This window comes from Dromiciops gliroides, chromosome 3 (assembly GCF_019393635.1).
Source record: "Dromiciops gliroides isolate mDroGli1 chromosome 3, mDroGli1.pri, whole genome shotgun sequence".
NCBI lineage: Eukaryota > Metazoa > Chordata > Mammalia > Microbiotheria > Microbiotheriidae > Dromiciops > Dromiciops gliroides.
Genome location: NC_057863.1, coordinates 255,140,508 through 255,159,707, shown reverse-complemented (window position 1 = coordinate 255,159,707; position 19,200 = coordinate 255,140,508). Strand labels below are relative to the sequence as shown.

General features: G+C 37.4%; 1 protein-coding gene across 2 annotated transcripts in view; it reads left to right on the top strand.

The window, feature by feature from the left end:
• NRIP1 (nuclear receptor interacting protein 1) overlaps positions 1 to 19,200 on the top strand; it is a 144,268-nt gene that overhangs the window by 30,772 nt on the left and 94,296 nt on the right. The window contains exon 1 of one of the 2 annotated variants that reach the window (XM_043993626.1): positions 11,045 to 11,175. The exons of the other annotated variant lie outside the window; for it this stretch is intronic. The gene's annotated coding sequence lies outside the window, so the exon portion shown is untranslated. Of the gene's footprint in view, positions 1 to 11,044; positions 11,176 to 19,200 lie in introns of those variants that run through there. 2 annotated transcript variants of the gene reach the window in all.

Here is a 19,200-nt window from a genome sequence, read left to right as displayed (position 1 = left end):
TTAGCAAGAGTTAGACTTTTGAGCATTTATTAAGGAGAATAAGAATTTGGTAAAGAGAGAGAAAAAGGCCTAGATTCCTATCTATTAAAGGGAGAGCACATTTCTAGCTCCCTTCTCCGCCAGAGTCCAGAGGAAAGAGAGTGAGACCGCGCGCCAGTCTCTTCCTTCCTCCTCCCACTCGTCCGCGTCACTTCCTGATGCCTGGTCTTGCCCTCAAAGACCTTCGCTTCATGGGCAGAACTCCTCTACAGTAAGTATCCAGCAGGTGGCGTTATTCCAATCGTTACAAGGTGATCAGTGGATTCTTCCTATTTCTACTTTGTTCTGTATGAGTGCTGGACAATTTTCTCTCAAGATGTCTAGACTGTTCTTTTGGGGTATTTATTGAATATTGTGATGTTCTAGGATCTCAGATAACTCAGCCTGTGGACCTACAAGCTTTTAGTGCTCTGAATGTGGTCTCATCCAGGGCACAGTCTGATTCCTGCTCCCCTAGGCTGATCTTTCCCAGTTCCTGACTTGGGTATCAGTCTGAGCAACAGTCAAGTGCTGCTGAACTTAGATCTTATCAGTCATCTGGAAAGGTGTACTGGGTCAGAGTTACAGCATTGCAGTCCCACTTTTGGTCTGGGATTTCTAGCCTGCTTATATTTTTGCAGGCTTCAGACTGGGCTAGAAGATAGAAGAATGATAATATTTACATAGTGCTTACTGTGTGCCAGCCACTTTGCTAAGTGCTTTACAATTATTATATCATTTAATCCTCATAACTACCCTGGGAGGTAGGTGTTGTTAGTATCCCCATTTTACAAACAAGGAAACTTAGGCAGGAAAAGGTTAAGTGACTTGCCCAGGGTTACACAGCTATTAAGTGTCAGACTGGATTGGAACTCAGGTCTTCCTGACTATAGGACCAGTGTTGTATGCACTGTGCCACTGTTCCTGGAATCTGAGCCAAAATGCCACTGCTTGTTTTGAAACTTCCTTCTCTCTCTCTCGCTTTTTGTTTTGTTTTGTTTTGTTTTGCAGGACAGTGGGGGTTAAGTGACTTGCCCAGGGTCACACAGCTAGTAAGTGTCAAGTGTCTGAGGCTGGATTTGAACTCAGTTCCTCCTCTGAATCCAGGGCTGGTGCTTTATCCACTGCACCACCTAGCTTCCCCCCTTCTCTCTTTTTTTGTTTTTGTTTTTTTTTAGTGAGGCAATTGGGGTTAAGTGACTTGCCCAGGGTCACACAGCTAGTAAGTGTTAAGTGTCTGAGGCCGGATTTGAACTCAGGTACTCCTGACTCCAGGGCCAGTGCTCTGTCCACTGAGCCACCTAGCTGCACCCCCCCCCCCCGCCCCCTTCTCTCTTAATATACTCACTCTCTAAGGTCTGAGATTGTTCCTTCCCCCTGGAATGTCACCCCTGGGCTCATGTCCCCATCTCAATCCACTTTTGATCTGTGCCTTGATACAAGGAAGTAGATAATACAGTTGTCAGTTTGTATCTCTTCTTGTTGAGTTTTCCAGGTATGAGTCTAGAGATGCTCCATTATGGGTCTGGGATATTCTCTTGCCTTGGTCTACTCACATATCTGTCTGCTGTAGTGTGGTGTGTATGTATGACTTGCTCCAGGCAAACTGTTCCCTCTGTTTCCCAAGGCTGATCTGGGCCGGAAAAATAACTCTTTTTTTTTTGTATTTCCCTACCAAGATTTAGTCTGATGTGTTTTCTAGATCTGTTTGGAGATTTGAGGTGGAGCTCACTATACTGCTTTCTGCTACTCTGTCATCATGGCACTGCGCACCCTTTATTTTAAAACGAGTTTTTTAGTGATATATTTTGTTTTTACATTACCTAGTTTCCCTCCTATCTCTCAGAGAGCCATCCCTTATAACAAAGCATTTTTTAAAAAGAAAAAGAAAAAAAAATAAACAATTTTTGTTGTGGTTTTTCTTTTATTTACATCTCTGTAATCGTTGGTTTTATTGCTCTGCTTACTTTACTCTGCATAAGTTCATATTAGTTTCCATGCTTATCTTATTCATAATATTTGTCATTTCTAATAGCCTAGTAATATTCCATTACATTCATGTACTACAATTTGTTAAGTCTTGTTCTTTGCTATTACACAAAGTACTGCTATAACTATTTTGGTATATATGAAGTCTTTTAGTCAATAACATCCTTAAAGTATATGACTAAGAGTGGGATATCTGTTTTTTTTTCCCTAAGTATAGGCATTTTATCTACTTCATTTGCATAATTCCTAATTGCCTTCTAGAATGGTTATAGAAATGCACAGGTTCACCAGTAATGCATTAGTGTGTGTTTTCCACAACCCCTCCAACATTGCCTATGTTTTCTTATCTTTGCCAGTATGATCATTGTGAGGTAAAACCTCAGAATTATTTTGATTTTGATAGACAGGTGGATGGATAGCATTTATTAATCTGTTACCTTATGCCAGTATGCTAAATGCTGGGGATGTAAATATAAACAGTTCCTATACTCAAGGAACTTACATTCTAATGGGGGGAGATGACACCATAAAAAGGAACTGAAAAGTAGGGGATGAAGAAGAAACTATTCTGAGAAAGCAGTGAAGCAGTGTTGCTGCTCAGGAGGTGAAGTCCAGAGAATAAGTTTAGCCAAGAGTGAAGTATTTCCATGGTCATGTGACCAGCAAGATGGTGGACTAGACATTTTCTCCAATTATTACAACCTCTCAAGCCTCTCCAAACTAGAAATTATGTAGCAGAGAGATAAAAGCAATTTCGGCTGTCTCTCGTCTAGGAGAAAGCTTCTTTAACTGTGGGTCAAACCCCATATGATATTGCATAACTGAATGTGGGGGGTTGTGAAAAATTTGGCAACAGTAAAAGGTTACGTATACCTATTTTATATACCTATATACTCAGGATCACAAAAAATTTCTATGGTGAAAAGGGGTCTCAAGTGGAAAAAGTTTAAGAAGCCCTGGTCTAGGACACCATGGAACCAATCAAGGTAAAAGCTACATGAACTAATGCCTAACTCACACTCACTCAGCACCCCTTCAACCTGTTGCCTGCTACTTTCACAGCTGCATGGTTGTATAAGCTGTGTAATGCCACGCTGCAATGCTTTTCTCTGTGCATTGGAGATCTAAAGCAGCAGAGTTTAGCCAGTATAGAGGAACAGAAGAAAAGGGGCAGAATTCATATTTGGCCTTGCAATATAGCTTTGTTTTATATTACCAGTGATTAGAAGAACAACATTCAGATCCAGAGGAAAGCAAATTTGAATAACTCAAGACTATTCTGCACCCACCAGAAAATGTAGGAGGGAATGGAATTTATGTTCTGAACAACAATGGAGCTCAGGATGCAACCCAAGGTAAACTACCTTGCAAATCTGAGCCTACCCATAGGATGGATGTCTAATAATAAGAGAGGTGTTCAAAACATTTTTAGAAAGAACCAGACTGCAAGGGGGTGATTTCCTTTTCAAATATCCCAGACAACAGATTCCATGAAAGGTAAATAAATACAAAGACAACAATAATAAAAAATAACAATAGACAGACTATTAAGAGACTTTTTCTAAATGTACATGAGGAGACAGGTGGAAAAGCAGGTCTAAAACATGAATGAAAGCTCACAACACTAATAAATCAATGTTTTTGTGACTAAATTACAAAATTCAAGGGAGAATAAAAAGGAAGACTAATAAAGTCAATGGAGACTCCTATAGTCTCTCAAGAAGAAGGTAAACTAATGGAAGAGAATAGATGGAAAGGCAAAGAGAGGGATTAAGAATAGAGAGAACCTTGTTTCAATGGTAGGAAGAGGTACCACCGATAAATGCTCCCCTGAGTGATGGGTACTTTGTAGTGGATTCAGTACTTAAAAAGACCACTCATCCTGTGTCTGGAAAAGGGGAATCTATGGCTCCTTGTGGCAGTTGACATCCAGAACTGAGAGGATATGGATCTAAATAAAAGATTTCATAAATGGTAAAAAAATAATTAAAGGAAGGGCAAAGAAATAAAATGCATAAAGACATAGAATCCTACCATGGGAGTAATATATTCTTTTTAAAAAATTAAATTAGCCAAGGATTTATTTATTTTATTGTGTTTTTTCCTCCATAAAACCAGCTTAGTTCAAAATTTTATTTTCAATTTTATTTATCTCTTTTATTTCATCTTCATTGATTGTGTAGTCACCTTTTTATTTTTGATAGTGGTAATATGGATTTCTTTCAAGCAATATCATCTCTGTCACCTGCATTAAATGGTCTTTTTCTAAAAGGGAGACACAGAAAAAAGGGAGGCAGGGTTAAGCTCTATGAGGCAATAACAGAAACCATTTAGAAGAAGGTACTGAGAATGTATATTTTAAAGATTTTAATTCTATGGGGAATATGGAAGATGATGGACTAAATAAGTATAAGGACCATGAATCAAAGAATAAAAGTCTTGAATAGGCAGAAAGGGAAGGCAAATAATGAAGAGTGTCAAGGAATGGAATCCTTTCTAGAGAAAAGGTGTGAGAAATGAAATAAATAAATAAAAGAAACCATCACAAATTGAAAGGGAGGGAGGGGGAAATTAGCTATTTATCTGAGAAAAGAAGGGACAGCAAATAACCAGATAAAAACAAGGAAGAAAAAAAAAACAACCAATATGCAAAAGCTACAACTAGGGAAAGTTGTAACATACAGAGGCAAGGGATTTTGAGGGGTGGCGTGGGGGAACAGGGCCACCTTAAAAAACAACGCAAAAAAGGCTATAGTAACTGATAAAACATAGCACTGTGTTTATAGTAGAAGGCAAAAATTATAACTTGGAAAAAATCCAATGTTAGAAACAAATCGACCACAATATAAACCTAACTTATAATTTTAAATGTAATACAATAATATGAAAAAGAATGAAAGAATGGATGAGAAAACAAAACCCTACAATCTGTTGCTTTCAAGAAAGAAGAAATGCGTTTAAAAAACAAAGATATACATGGAATAAAAATGAAGGGACAGAAAAAAATTTGCTGTGGGTCAAGTAAATTTTAAAAAGCTGGAATTTTAGTCATGCTATCAGACAAAGGAAAAAACATTAAAAACATAAAGAGGAATAACAGGGAAATGAAATTATCCTGAAAGGAACCATAACCAACAAACCAGTATTAATACTAAACTTTGATGCTCTGAATGCCTTATCCAGATTCATAAAGAAAATATTAACTGAACTATAAGAATACATAGATTGTAACAAAATAGTGACAGAAGATTTTGTCCCTGTCTCAGTTTTGGTTTAGAGTAAGAGAAGGATTAAAGAGAAAATAAAGAACTGAAAAAAATTGCTGGAGACCAATCTTAGTGGAGAGTTAATGGAAGCTTAAGTAATGAGTGGGTACAAAGAACAAATGATAAAAATAATAATTATGTAAAAGAAAATGATAATGATGACATACCAACATTTTAGTGATGCAGCTAAAGCAGTCCAACTAATAATAGCTAATATTTATATAGGACTTTTCTGTGTGGAAGGCATTGTGCTAAACATTTTACAATTATTATCTCATTTGTTCCTCACAACATCCTTGGTAAGGTCAGTGCTGTTTATATTCCCATTTAAGTTGAGAAAACTGAGGTAGACCAGTTAAGTGATTTTGTCTGAGCTTACATAAGAAGTGTCTGAGATTGGATTTTAATTCAGGTCTTCTGATTCCAGGTCCAGAATTCTGTCTACTCCCCTACCTTGCTGCCTATAACTTGATATAAATGACATAACTATATGTCATATTCCTGTAAGTGTACATTAACAATATATGAAATAGGTTAATTAACAAATAAGCATTTTAAAAAATTAGAAAGCCAACAAATAACCCTAAAATCAGTTGAACAAAAGATTAGAAGACAAATAAAGACATTTTAAAGTTTAAAAAATAGAAAATATAAAAAATAAAAACTTCTTTGAAAAGATGAAATACAATCATTAAGTCTTTATTTCATCTGATTTTTTAAAAAGTTCAGAAAAATCAATAAAATATTAAATGAGCAAGATGAAATCACAATGTGATGGGTAAAACTAAATGTGTGTGGTTACCCTGTCTGTCCCCTTGTGGGGAAAGCTAACTAGGACAACAGTTTAACAGATTAGGTATTAAACATTTACTAAAATATATTAGAGGCTAACAAAGAGAGAAAAAGTGTCTCTGAAAGAATAGGAAAACCCTAATTACCTCAACCACTCCTGGTTCAGTTGCCAACCCCAGGAGGTTCCCACCACCAACTCACAAAACCAACTGCCTCACACACACTGCTTCAAGCTGATTGGTTGAGAGTGCTCTCATGTAAAAACAAAAAAAGAAAAAAAAGAGGGGCAGCTAGGTGGCGCAGTGGATAAAGCACTGGCCCTGGATTCAGGAGGACCTGAGATCAAAATCCAGCAGGGCAGCTAAGTGGCGCAATGGATAGAGCACCGGCCCTGGAGTCAGGAGTACCTGAGTTCAAATCCGGCCTCAGACACTTAACACTTACTAGCTGTGTGACCTTGGGCAAGTCACTTAACCCCAATTGCCTTACCAAAAAAAAAAAGGGGGGGGGCAGCTAGGTGGCGCAGTGGATAGAGGACTGGCCTTGGATTCAGGAGGACCTGAGTTCAAATGTGGCCTTAGACACTTGACACTTACTAGCTGTGTGATCCTGGGCAAGTCACTTAACCCTCATCGCCCCACCAAAAAAAAAAAAAAAAGAATTCAGACTTTGGGCCAGCTAGATGGCACAGTGGATAGAGCACCGGCCCTGGAATCAGGAGTACCTGAGTTCAAATCCGGCCTCAGACACTTAACACTTACTAGCTATGTGACCCTGGGCAAGTCACTTAACCCCAATTGCCTCACTTAAAAAAAAAAAAAGAAATCCAGCCTCTCAGACACTTGACACTTCACTAGCTGTGTGACCCTGGGCAAGTCATTAAGCCCTCATTGTTCTGCCAAAAAAAAAAAAAAAAAAAGAAAGAAAGAAAGAAAAAAGAGAGTGGTCTTATGTTGATGTTAGGTAACTTCGGGACACTGAAACTTAGAAAGGTCAACCCATGCTCTCACAACAGGGGGCTTCTGGTAATAATATTCTCAAAACAGCAAAGACAAGAAATAATAAGAATAACCAGAATCCATAGTTGTACTCAGAAAACTGAGAACACAAAAGGAATAGAGTAATGCCTTTAAAAATATAAAATAACCACACTGACAGAAACCCAGATTGATATCTTAAATGACCCAATTTGAACGAAGGAAATAGAATGAATTATAAAAAAAGTTACAGAAGCAGTGGGGAATATCTTGAGATATTTACAGGAGAGTTCCATTGAACTTTTGGAGAACAGTCAGTACACACAGTACACAAATTATTCTCAGAAATTAAGAAAACACACTACCTGAATCCTTTTATGAGTCCTTATACTTAAATCAGGGATGGATATAACACAGAAGGAAAACTATAGGCCACTATTATTAATAAATATTGATTCAGAAATTTTGAACAAAATTATGTTAAGCAGACGATAGCAATTTGTCCATTATACCCAAATTGGAGTTATAGTAGGCATACAAAACAAGGATTTTTTTGTTGTTTTCCTTTATTTTTTAAGCCAGCACTTGATCCCTATGATTAATTTTTGCTTAAACTTTTTAAAGGCAACAACCTTGCTCCCATAAGCTATTTTCCATTTGACACCTCCATACTCCCATCAACTTTACTTTTGGGGTTCATGTTGATTTTTCCCCCCATTAATTTAGTTATCCAGCCCCTCTTTTCCTTTATTCCTCCTCTCTGACTTCCTTAAAATTTTTTTCTTCTGTGTGTTTTTTCTGAGGATTTCTTTATTTTTCATTTCTCTTCCTTTTCCAAGCTACTTATCATTAATTCATAATATGTATTCCTTATGTATCCTCTTTTGTGTTAACTCACAGAATTAAAATTTCTGAAGTACCAATTGAAATCCCTCTTTTAACCAATTTCAATGTTATTGCCTTGTCTTGTTCTCTAAGTCATTTTTTCTTTCCTCATTCTTAAAAGTTTTCAATTAATGAACTTAGATATAAATTTAATAGTCCATTGGTATGTTTCCCTGTGTTCCAAGTCATGCAGTCCAGTTCTACACCCTGCCCTCCCTATCATTCTCTTTTGCATCGTAAACTTGCTGGATCCATGCCTTTTCACCCATCTGTGTGTTGGTTACTCGCTGGAGCTCTAGTTTGCTTTTTGCAGAGGTAGAATGTAGTCCATGAAGCCGCAAGACTCAGAGGAAGTAGTAACCTTTCCCTTTCAATCCCTCTTTGCCATTTCTCATTCTCCTGTAACTCAAGGAGTTGTTGGTCCTATCTGTCTCTAAATGAACCTGTTTGGGGTTTTCTTGGCAAAGATAGAGGAATGATTTTCCCTTTCCTTCTCCAGCTCATTTTATAGGTGAAGAGACTGAGGCAAATAGGATTAAATGACTTGCCCAGGGTAACACAGCTATTAAATGTCTGAGGTTCAATTTGAACTCGGATCTTCCTTACTCCAGGGCCAGTGCTCTAACCACTGTGCCACATAGCTGCCCTTAGTTTAAGGGATTATTCTCCCCTCATTGATTTTACCATTGCACTTAGTTATATACATCACACATTCTCTTCTTCACTCCCACTCCCCCTTTTATGCACTCTCAAATCCTGCTATTTAGTCCCATAGAATACTTTGATTACGGGTGGTGGAGATTGCACTTTGTAATATTTCAGATTTGTAGATTTCATTTTGTATTTTTTCCCCTTTTAATTGTCTTGGGAGAACATTTTATTTCATTATTTATTCATTTCTTGGTGGTTGTATTTATTTACCTCTACTTTATTTTTATTATTTGGAGTGTTGTTTTTTGTTTGTTTGTTTTTTTTTTGCAGGGCAATGGGGGTTAAGTGACTTGCCCAGGGTCACACAGCTGGTAAGTGTCAAGTGTCTGAGGCTGGATTTGAACTCAGGTACTCCTGAATCCAGGGCCGGTGCTTTTTCCACTGCGCCACCTAGCCGCCCCTATTTGGAGTGTTTTTAAGTAGATATTTGCTCATGTGTGATTTTCTTTTCAAGAATACTCATTTCAGTTTTAAAAACTGAACATCTGTCTTTATCATTGGTGAGTAGGGTCAGATTTGTAGGTAAAATTGTTTTGGTTTGCATCTGGAACTGTCTGTAGTTTTTGATGTGTACAAAAGTCTTTGAATTTTCTTTCCTTTTTGGTTGAAGGCATTTCTCTTGGTTGGTTGTAGAATTTGTGTTTGTCATTGGATTTGCTAACATTTAAACACTTTGTATTTTGGAAGCTGAAGAATAATAGGTTTTTATTTTCCACTTTCCCTTGAGGTGATCTGTAGATTTGTTTAGTTGGTGCTTTGTTTTCTGTATTCCGAAATTCTGAGCTGTCTTATTTTTTGTTTCATTAAAATATTTAGGTGTTTTGATTTATTAGGTTCTTTTAATAGGTTATCTTTTTTAATGTCTTTAGAATCATTCTTTTTGTTTGTATAGAGATCATTTTAAAAACAAAAATTACCTTAAACATTTTTCTTTATGAATTTAACCTAAAAAGGGAGTATTTTCATATACATAACAAAGCATAAAACAATTGAATGTGAAAATGAGAATCTCCATTTGATACTACTTGTTTTTTTTAAAAGATACATCATAATTTCACAAGTTACTTTTCAAATTGTGCCACTTGTCTGTGCTTCCTCTCTTTGCATTTTTGAAATGTGTAAATGGCCTTCTTTTTTAGTATCACTACAGTACCTCTCTCCTTACAAACTGTGAGAAATTGTGAGAAATTATCAAAGAAATCTTGTAAAAAATAAGTACAAACAACATGAATCCAGACAGTGGTCTGATGTATTTGAAAGACATAGTTTCTAGGTAATTTCTTGTTTGTTGGTGGTGTTTTTGTTGTTGTTGTTGTACTTGTTCTTGTTTGTCTTTGGTTCTCAAAGAGAACCATTACATCAGGGTGATTTCATGACTTGCACTGAATTGGATTTAAGTGAGAGAAGGCTGTGCAAGGTCACCAACCTTATTCTCCTCCAGAGCCATCTGCGTCGAGTGACAAAATGTACATCAGCATGACTGGAGATGGCCCCAAATGTTTAAGGCAATTGGGGTTGTGACTTTCCCAGGGTCACACAGCTAGTAAATGTCTGAGGTGACATTTGAACTCAGGTCCTCCCAACTTCAGTGTAAGGCCAGCATGTTTATTACTAAAAGGAGGTCAGTGACACTCTCAAATGCCAATGACCCTCATGGTGTTGGGCTCACAGTTTATTTACTCTTGGAAGAGTGGGTTTTCCTGAGAGTGGCAATCGACTCTGATTAATAATTAATTAGAGGAATGAATATTACAATGAGTGGCTTGGTTATATTACAGTGAGGTCTTTGGAGTCATATGGGTCACCCAAATAGTGGTCAAAGAGATATCAGTTTCCATATCACTTATCTGACAGAAGAGAGGATCCACATTTTCCCAGAACTTTATTAGCAAACACAATGATCAGTAATGTACCCATTAGCTCAACCTTAGAATTCCTTTCACTGTTAGATCTTGGCCTGGGTGAGTCTTTTTCTAAGGTGCCCTACACTGATTTCTGTATAAGGAAGTAGAAAAGGGGAAAACTTTGGTTCTGATTCAATAATTATTTATTATAATATGAGAAAAAATAATTATTTCTCCGAGTAGTCATGTCTACGTTCTGCACCTTAAATCCATTCACCTCCCTGTCAAGCCATGAGGAGATGCCATCAATCATTCCTTTGATCAGAGCTCTTTAAATTGTTTTTCCCTTTCATTATTTTATACTTCTGAAATAAGTTCTTTATCATCCCCTTTTAGTCTCTTCTTCAGAATGAGGAAGCTTGTTTATTCTTTATTATTAACTTGTTTCAGTTGTGTCAGGCTCCATTTGGAGTTTTCTTGACAAAGCTACTAAAGTAGTTTGCCTTTTCTTTCTCTGTTTTTTCCATTTCCTTCTCTCATTTTGCAGATGAAGAAACTGAGGCAAACAGGATTAAGTGACTTGTCCTGGGTCACACAGCTAGTAAATGTCTTGAGACTGGATTTGAACTCAGACCCTCCTGTTTCCAAGCCTTGTCTTCTTTCCACAGTGCCACCTAGCTGCCCTTCCTTTAGGTTAGTGTTTCCCTATTATTATTTTGCCTCTTAATCCTTTCCTATCCTCCCATCTATGCTTGTTTTCCTGTTAAGTTGTTTTCCTGTTAAGTTTGATTATTTTTCTACCAGACTGTATGTGTGTTCAGATGTCTTTTGTCTTTTTCAGGTAAGAGTGTTTGTAAACTCTTCTCAAGTACCAGAGTTACATTACTGTATTTTTTGGGGGGGGGGGTGAGGCAATTGAGGTTAAGTGACTTGCCCAGGGTAACACACCTAGTAAGTGTTAAATGTCCTCCTGAATCCAGGGCCGGTGCTCTATCCACTGCGCCATCTAGCTGCCCCTTACATTACTGTATTTTGCATATTTACATAACTTTCTTCTTTTAAAATTCTCAGAGCAGACCTCAGTTTTCTTATTTAAGAAATAACTTAATATCTTAATACTCTCATTACTTTTTTTTTCCTTTTTTGGACAGGGCAGGGGGGTTAAGTTACTTGCCCAGGGTCACACAGCTAGTAAGTATAAGTGTCAAGTGTCTGAGGCTGGATTTGAACTCAGATACTCCTGAATCCAGGGCCTGTGCTTTATCCACGGAGCCACCTAGCTGCCCCCTACTCTCATTACTTTTTGAAGACATTAAGGTTCTGTAACACTTGTTCTTCTTTGTCAGAATGATAGCACAGTATCTTTTGCATAATCTAAAGTCCAGGGAGTAAGCCTGGGAACCTCTGGGAGGGGATAGTTTGGGAAATCCATAAAACAATTAGAGTCTGGAATTGACAAAGTCTGGTTAGCCCTGGGCAATTCATTGGCCTGGGAATGGAGATCAGGTAAGGATCAGTCAGTTCTTAGTTAATTGTGTTTGTTGTAGCATTACTTATTACTTACTTTTTAGGCTCTCTACATTTTCTATTTTTTTTTATACTGGCTGGTTTTTTCGTTGATTTATTTTATTATTATTATTTTTTGTTCAGTATTTTATTATTTTCCAGTTACATATAAGGATAGTTTTCAATATTTGTTTTCATAGGATTTTCAGGGTTTTAAAAAATCATTTTTTGGTGTGTGTGTGTGTGTGTGTGTGTGTGGTTTTTTTTTTTTTTTTTGGTGGGACAATGAGGGTTAAGTGACTTGCCCAGAGTCACACAGCTAGTAAGTGTCAAGTATCTGAGGCCTGATTTGAGCTCAGGTCCTCCTGAATCCAGGGCTGGCGCTTTATCCACTGCACCACCTAGCTGCCCCCTTTTTTTGTCATTGCAGGGCAATGAGGGTTTAAGTGGCTTGCCCAGTCATTGATTTAATCATCTCCTTTTTTTTTCCTTTCTTTCTTTCTTTCTTTCTTTCTTTCTTTCTTTCTTTCTTTCTTTCTTTCTTTCTTTCTTTCTTTCTTTCTTTCTTTCTTTCTTTCAGGGCAGTGAGGGTTAAGTGACTTGCTCAGGGTCACACAGCTAATAAATATCAAATGTCTGAGGCTGGATTTGAACTCAGGTCCTCCTGACTCCAAGGCTGGTGCTTGATCCATTGCGCCACATAGCTGCCCCTATAGTCTCCATTTTAGTTTGCAGGATATTTTGTATGGCATATACGAACTCTCCCTTTTCCTGTTGTTATTTGATTTGTATATGAAATATTAGATTCATTATGAAAAAAAATTAGGGAGCCCTCTGATGTTGATGACCTCATAGGTGATAGTTATAGGAGGCTGGTAACATTTATTATTGCTTTGATATATGTAATTCTTTCTATTTATTAAATATACTTAGTTCTGTTTTTTTGTTTGTTTTTTGTTTTGAGGGGCAATTGGGGTTAAGTGACTTGCCCAGGGTCACACAGCTAGTAAGTGTTAAGTGTCTGAGGCCAGATTTGAACTCAGGTAGTCCTGAATCCAGGGCCGGTGCTCTATCCAATGTGCCATCTAGCTGCCCCTGAGAATAACATTTTAAAAATAAAATTTTATTTTCCCTGTATTATATGTAAAAACAATTAAAAAGTTTTGAGTTCCAAATTCTCTCTCTCCCTTTCTCCCCTCACCCTCCCTGAGACAGTAAGAAATCTGATAATAGGTTATACATGTGCTACAATAATGTAACATATTTCTTTATTAGTCATTTTGTGTAAGAAGACTTGAACCAAAAGAAAGTGAAAAAGTGTGCTTCCGTCCATATTCAGACAGCATCAGTTCTTTCTTTGGAGTCGGATTGTATTTTTCATCATGTGTCTTGTCTAATGGAATTGTTTTGGACCATTGAATTGCTGAGAATAGCCTAGTCATTCACAGTTTCTTCATTATATAATATTGTTGTTACTGTGTATGAGGTTCTCCTGGTTCTGCTCATTTCAGTTTGCATCAGTTCATGTAAGTTCAGCTTTTTTGAGAGCATCCTGCTTGACATTTCTTTTGGCACAGTAGTATTCCATCACAGCTTGTTTAGCCGTTCCCCAATTGATGGGTTCTTTGCCATCACAGGGAGCTACTATAAATATTTTTGTACATATAAGTCCTTTCTTGTTTTTTTGTTTTTATCTCTTTGGGATACTGACCTACTAGTGGTATTGATGGATCAAAGGGTCTGCATGGTGTTTTATAGTCCTTTGGGCATAGTTCCAAATTGTTCTCCAGAATGGTTGAATTAGTTCACATCTTCAGTGACAGAGCATTAATGTCTCAATTTTCCCACTGCCCTGTTAACATTTGACCTCTTTCTTCTCTATCATATTAGCCAATTTGATAGGTGTGAGATTGTACCTCAGTTGTTTCAATGTGCTTTTCTCTAATCAGTAGTGATTTAGAGTATTTTTTGGTAAGACTATAGATAGCTTCTATTTCTTTGTCTGAGAACTGCCTGTTTATATCCTTTGAGATTTTATCAATTGGGGAGTATTTGTATTCTTATAAATTTGACTCTGTTCTCTATATATTTGAGAACTAAGGCTTTAATCAGAGATACTTGCTGTAAAATTTCCCCCTCCCCCAGTTTTCTGCTTTTCTTCTAATTTTGGTCCCATTAGTTTTGTTTATGCAAAGCCTTTTACATTTTATATCATCAAAATGATCCATTTTATACTTTATAATGCACTCTATAGCTTGTTTGGTCCTAAATTCATCCCTTACCCATAGATCTTATAGGTAAACTATTCCATGCTCTCCTGTTTACTTATGGTATTGCTTTTTATATGTAAATGATGCAGCCATTTTGACTTTGTCTTAATATACAGTGTGTGAGATGTTGGTTTTTATTTAGTAACTACCATACTATTGTTTGGGACAAAATTGCCTCAGTTTCCCCAAATAACTCGAGACCACCAAGTCAAGCAGAGGCAGATTTATCACATTCTCATGAGAACAGGCGACCTCATGCCAGAGATGAGATCCGCAATAACAGGCTCATGCTTGGGGTTTTTATAGGGATTTGGCAGGGGGAGGTCCCCTCGAGCACAGGGTGAGCTCACAATCTAACATCCAATCCTGTCTCACCCAGAGTGTGTATTTAGCTAGTGATCAGGGTATAGGTACATGTTCCAGGAACAAGGGGGAAAGGGGAAGGGGAGAAAAAGGTCAAACCAAGGGAGGGGGAAAGGGTGAAACCACGGGAGGGGTGAAACTACTCCAAACCACTCCACCCAGGTAAGGAGGGGCAAGGGGGAAGAAGGGAGTGATGGTACCAGGAGCTGGTAAAGGGGATGGGGGTGGTGTTAGGATTTAGGAATGCAAAAGGGAGAGGTAAGATTTGGGTGGGATTCAATCTAGCAAGAGACATCTTCTCCTGCCTGGTCATAGCAACAGCATGATTAACCCATAACAAGGACTGGGGACTGAAATGTATGCAAGGTGGGGGAAAGGGGTACCAGGGTACATCAGGTTCAGCAAGGCAAAATAAATAATTTCTATTATAAGCAATGGAATTAAACATGAACAAAATGATCTGACTGTAACAGGGCCTGGGGGCTGGGTACTTTCCAGACCCCATCCTCAGAATCTAAACTGACTCAAGTCCACCTATCCCATTCACTATTTTCCAGTCTTCTCAGTAGTTTTTCTTCAAATAATGAGCTTTTGTCCAAAAAACTTGAATCTTTGGGTTTATCAAACAATACATTACCATGGTCATTTACTATTGTGTGTTGTGCTCTTAATCTATTCAATTGATCCACTACTGTTTCTAAGCCAGTACTAGATTGTTTTGATAATTACTTCTTTATAATCCAGTTTGAGATCTTATAAGGGTAGGCCACCTTTCTTTACATTTGTTTTCATTAATTCCCTTGGTATTCTTGACTTTCTGTTCTTTCAGATGAATTTTATTATTTTTCTAGCTCTATAAAATATTTTTTGGTAGATTGGTATGTCACTAAGTAGATTAATTTAGGTAAAATTGTTATTTTTCTTATATTAGCTTGTCTTAACAATGAGCAATTAATGTTTTTCCAATTGTTTTGATCTAACCTTAGTGTGTAATTGTATAGTTCCTGGATTTGTCTTGGCTGGTAGACTCCCAAGTATTTTATATTTTCTACAGTTATTTTAAATGGAATTTCTCTATTTCTTGCTGCTGGACTGGTAATAGCATTATTGAAATCATTTCAGTGTGCCAGCTCTGGAGCCAGGAGGGCACTAGTTCAAATTCTGCCATAGACACTTATTAGCTGTATAACTCTGGGCAAGTCACTTTAACCCGGTTTGTCCCAGTTTCCTCGTTTCTAAAATGAGCTGGAGAAGGAAATGGCAAACCACTCCAGGATCTTTGTTAAAGAAAACTCCAAATGGGGGGCAGCTAGGTGGCGCAGTGGATAGAGCACCGGCCCTGGATTCAGGAGGACCTGAGTTCAAATCTGGCCTCAGACACTTAACACTTAACTAGCTGTGTGACTCTGGGCAAGTCACTTAACCCCAACTGCCTCACCCCCCCCAAAAAAAAGAAAAAAAAAGAAAACTCCAAATGGTATCACAAAGTGTTAGATACAATTGAATGGTTCAGCATTTCAAATGCTTGTCTTTTTGCATCTTGGTGATACTTATGCTATTCCTTAGAAGCTTATTCTAAGAAAATTAGTTTAAATGTTGTTCATTTAGTTTTCATAACCAAATAAAAAACTTAGGAATGTACACTGTACTCTGGATAATGGCAATTTGCAATCTTAAATCTTATGTATCATCTTTATGTTTTACTTATCTTTATTCCATGACCTTGTAGTTACTAATTGCACTCTGGAAAAATTTCAAAGTAATGTAATTAATGTTTAACATCTTGCACAGTCAAAAAAGAAGCTGTTGGTTAGAAAAGTTTGTTTGCTGTATGTGGAAAGTGAACTTAAGTTTAAAAATATTGTCTAGGGCAGCTAGGTGGCACAGTGGATAAAGCACCGGCCTTGGATTCAGGAGGACCTGAGTTCAAATCTGGCCTCAGACACTTGACACTAGCTGTGTGACCCACCCAAAAAAAAATGCTTGAAATGAAACAGTAATACTTCTTTGTAGCTGCTGAAGAAAATAATATTCTGAGAGTAAATAAGATAAATTTTCTAAGTTCCTCCTGTAGATCAGTGTTGTCAAACTGTTTCAAGTAGAAACAGAACCCTGAAGGGAACCATAAATTAACATTATCTATGTTGTGTTCTATTATTATTTATTTTGCTAAGTATTTTCCAATTTTATTTTTATCTGGTACTCATGGCACTTGCTAACCTGGACTTTGACACCTCTGGCTAAGACCCTTCTTGGACTTCCACCTTCACCCCCCCCCCCCCATTCCCCAACTGACTTCCCAAATATTATTGTCCAGGGAAATTGGTAGTGGGTGGGGGTCCTTAGGTATTCCTCTTCAAAAAATTACAACCCTCTCCCACACAAATCTAATTAGAATAAACTAATCTTTTATTTAGGCACTAGACAAAGGAGACCAACAGGAGATGGTTCAGAGACATGGTTCTCTGAGATACCTATCTCCTCAAACAGGAGAAAGGCCATAGTTTTTATAGATGGGAGATGGGGTGATCACCTGAGGCCTTATTGGGGGTGGGTTGGGAGAAGTCACATGAGGGGTGATTGTTCTGCTTTCTGGAGCTATCTCTGTCCCCTTGGCTCCATTCAGGCAGTAATAGTCAGGCCTAATGGTTTTTTTTTATCTCTCTTGTTTCCCAAGGTGTGTTAATCCTTCAGTTTAGCTTCTCAAGGAGAGTTACCCCACATCCCTGTCCTTTAGTTTAGCTGACCAGTTTAAACTTTAAGAGTCCCAAATTTCCAACCCCATAACATTGTTGAAGACTGTTTTGGCTTTAATTATGACTTTAGTGACAGTTATGCAGTTGACATTCTTACCTGCCAAAAGGGCAGTAAGAAGTTACAGACTTGTGCCTGTTATGACTTTTCCTGGTGTCTTACTGCAGTGCTGTACCACTTGGTTCAGAACTTGAGAAAGAAGAAACCGGAATCCTCACTCACCTGCTTAGTTGGGAGCTCTTTGTACTGCTGGAAGGTTATCTCATGCAGGAAATATTGGCATGAATAAAAGTTAATTCTCAGAATTTCCCATATACGGAGTTAGAATAAAATTGTCAAGCATTTCTGTCTTTTCCCTTTTTGTGGTTCTACATACTTGCCTGTAGCTTAGGCGTAGTGTTTCCATGAAGTTCTAAGACATTGCTTTAATTTGCTCAAGGAAATTCAGAGAGCATATGCCACCTTAGATACTGGGTTTAAAAAAGTTGGACACTGATAAAATGAAGTGGGAATAAAGAATAGGAACTGAAGAGCTACCTACTTTTTAACCATGGCAGGCCTAAAAGTTTTAGGGTATGTATAGAACTGATCCTAAATTATGGGATTGGGGAATCATCTTTAGAGTGGGACATAATTGATAGAAACAACTCTTGGAACCAGACTATCCCTTCTTTGAAAGCTTTTTTCCCATAGATGTGTGGAAGGGGGTGGTGGTGGTGGTGGTGGGGCTGAGCCAGTCCTAGAAAAACCTTATTACTCTAGTATTAGCTAAGTCTAGGTGGAGAACTAACAAGTATGGAATGATGAGTATGTGTGATTTTAATTCAAACCTAGTTCTTTCTTGAAGCTCCCAAGGTTAACTGCTGGGGGGTGAGGAGGAGTATTTTGTGCATGTGTGTTGGGAAGGAGAGGAGCAGATCATAGATCCTTATATAGCTTATTATTGACATACTTGGAGGGAGGAGAAAATTCTCTGTTATCAGAACATGCAGAAGTGTTTGGTTAGCTCTCTATTTTAAGAACATGGCTCCTTTAAATAAAATAAAGACAGTAGTAGTAAAAATAAAAATTAATAATCGTAAAATAAAATTGGAGTACTGAATAGAAATTGAAGTGCTGCTCTCAGGGACACCAGTTTGCGGATTTATACTTGTATAAGTCTGTGGTCTTGAGTAGGAAAAATCCAAACAGGTTATAGAACATATGGGGGAGAAAATGTATAACAAAACAAGAGAGGAAGACTATTTTATAATTAAGTTTACTATGAAGTCATTCTGGTGATTTCCCTTTTATATACTCTTTAAAAAAAATAAACTAACCACCCCCTCACCCAATTCCTGGTGGCTGTTGCTTGCACAGATTTCTCCCTTTCTATGGCAGAATATCTATTTTTGAAGAGTGAATACTTGATTTAGTATATTCTATACTCATCTAAAGCAAGAAATTTCCATTGTGCTTGGTCAAAAGTCATAATTAGGGAAAGTACAATATAGAAAATAAAATTAGAATACCTACAAAAGTACTCTATGTGTTGAAGTATATTCTTTTTCCCCTCTTTGTTTTGTAAGAAGTATTATAATTCCTCATACTGCTTCTATTGAGAGTTAGAATGGTGTCATGCAAAGGGTTTTGGACTATAGAGTAGACAGATGTGGATTTGAAACCCTGTTCACCCAGATAATGGCTGTACTATATAGCCTTTCAGAGGTTGTTTCCTAATCTGTAAAACTGGACAAATGTTTGTACTAATTGTTTTATAGTTACTGTGAAAAAGTGCCTTGTGAACTTTAAATTTCTATTTGAATATCAGTTATTATTCAGAATT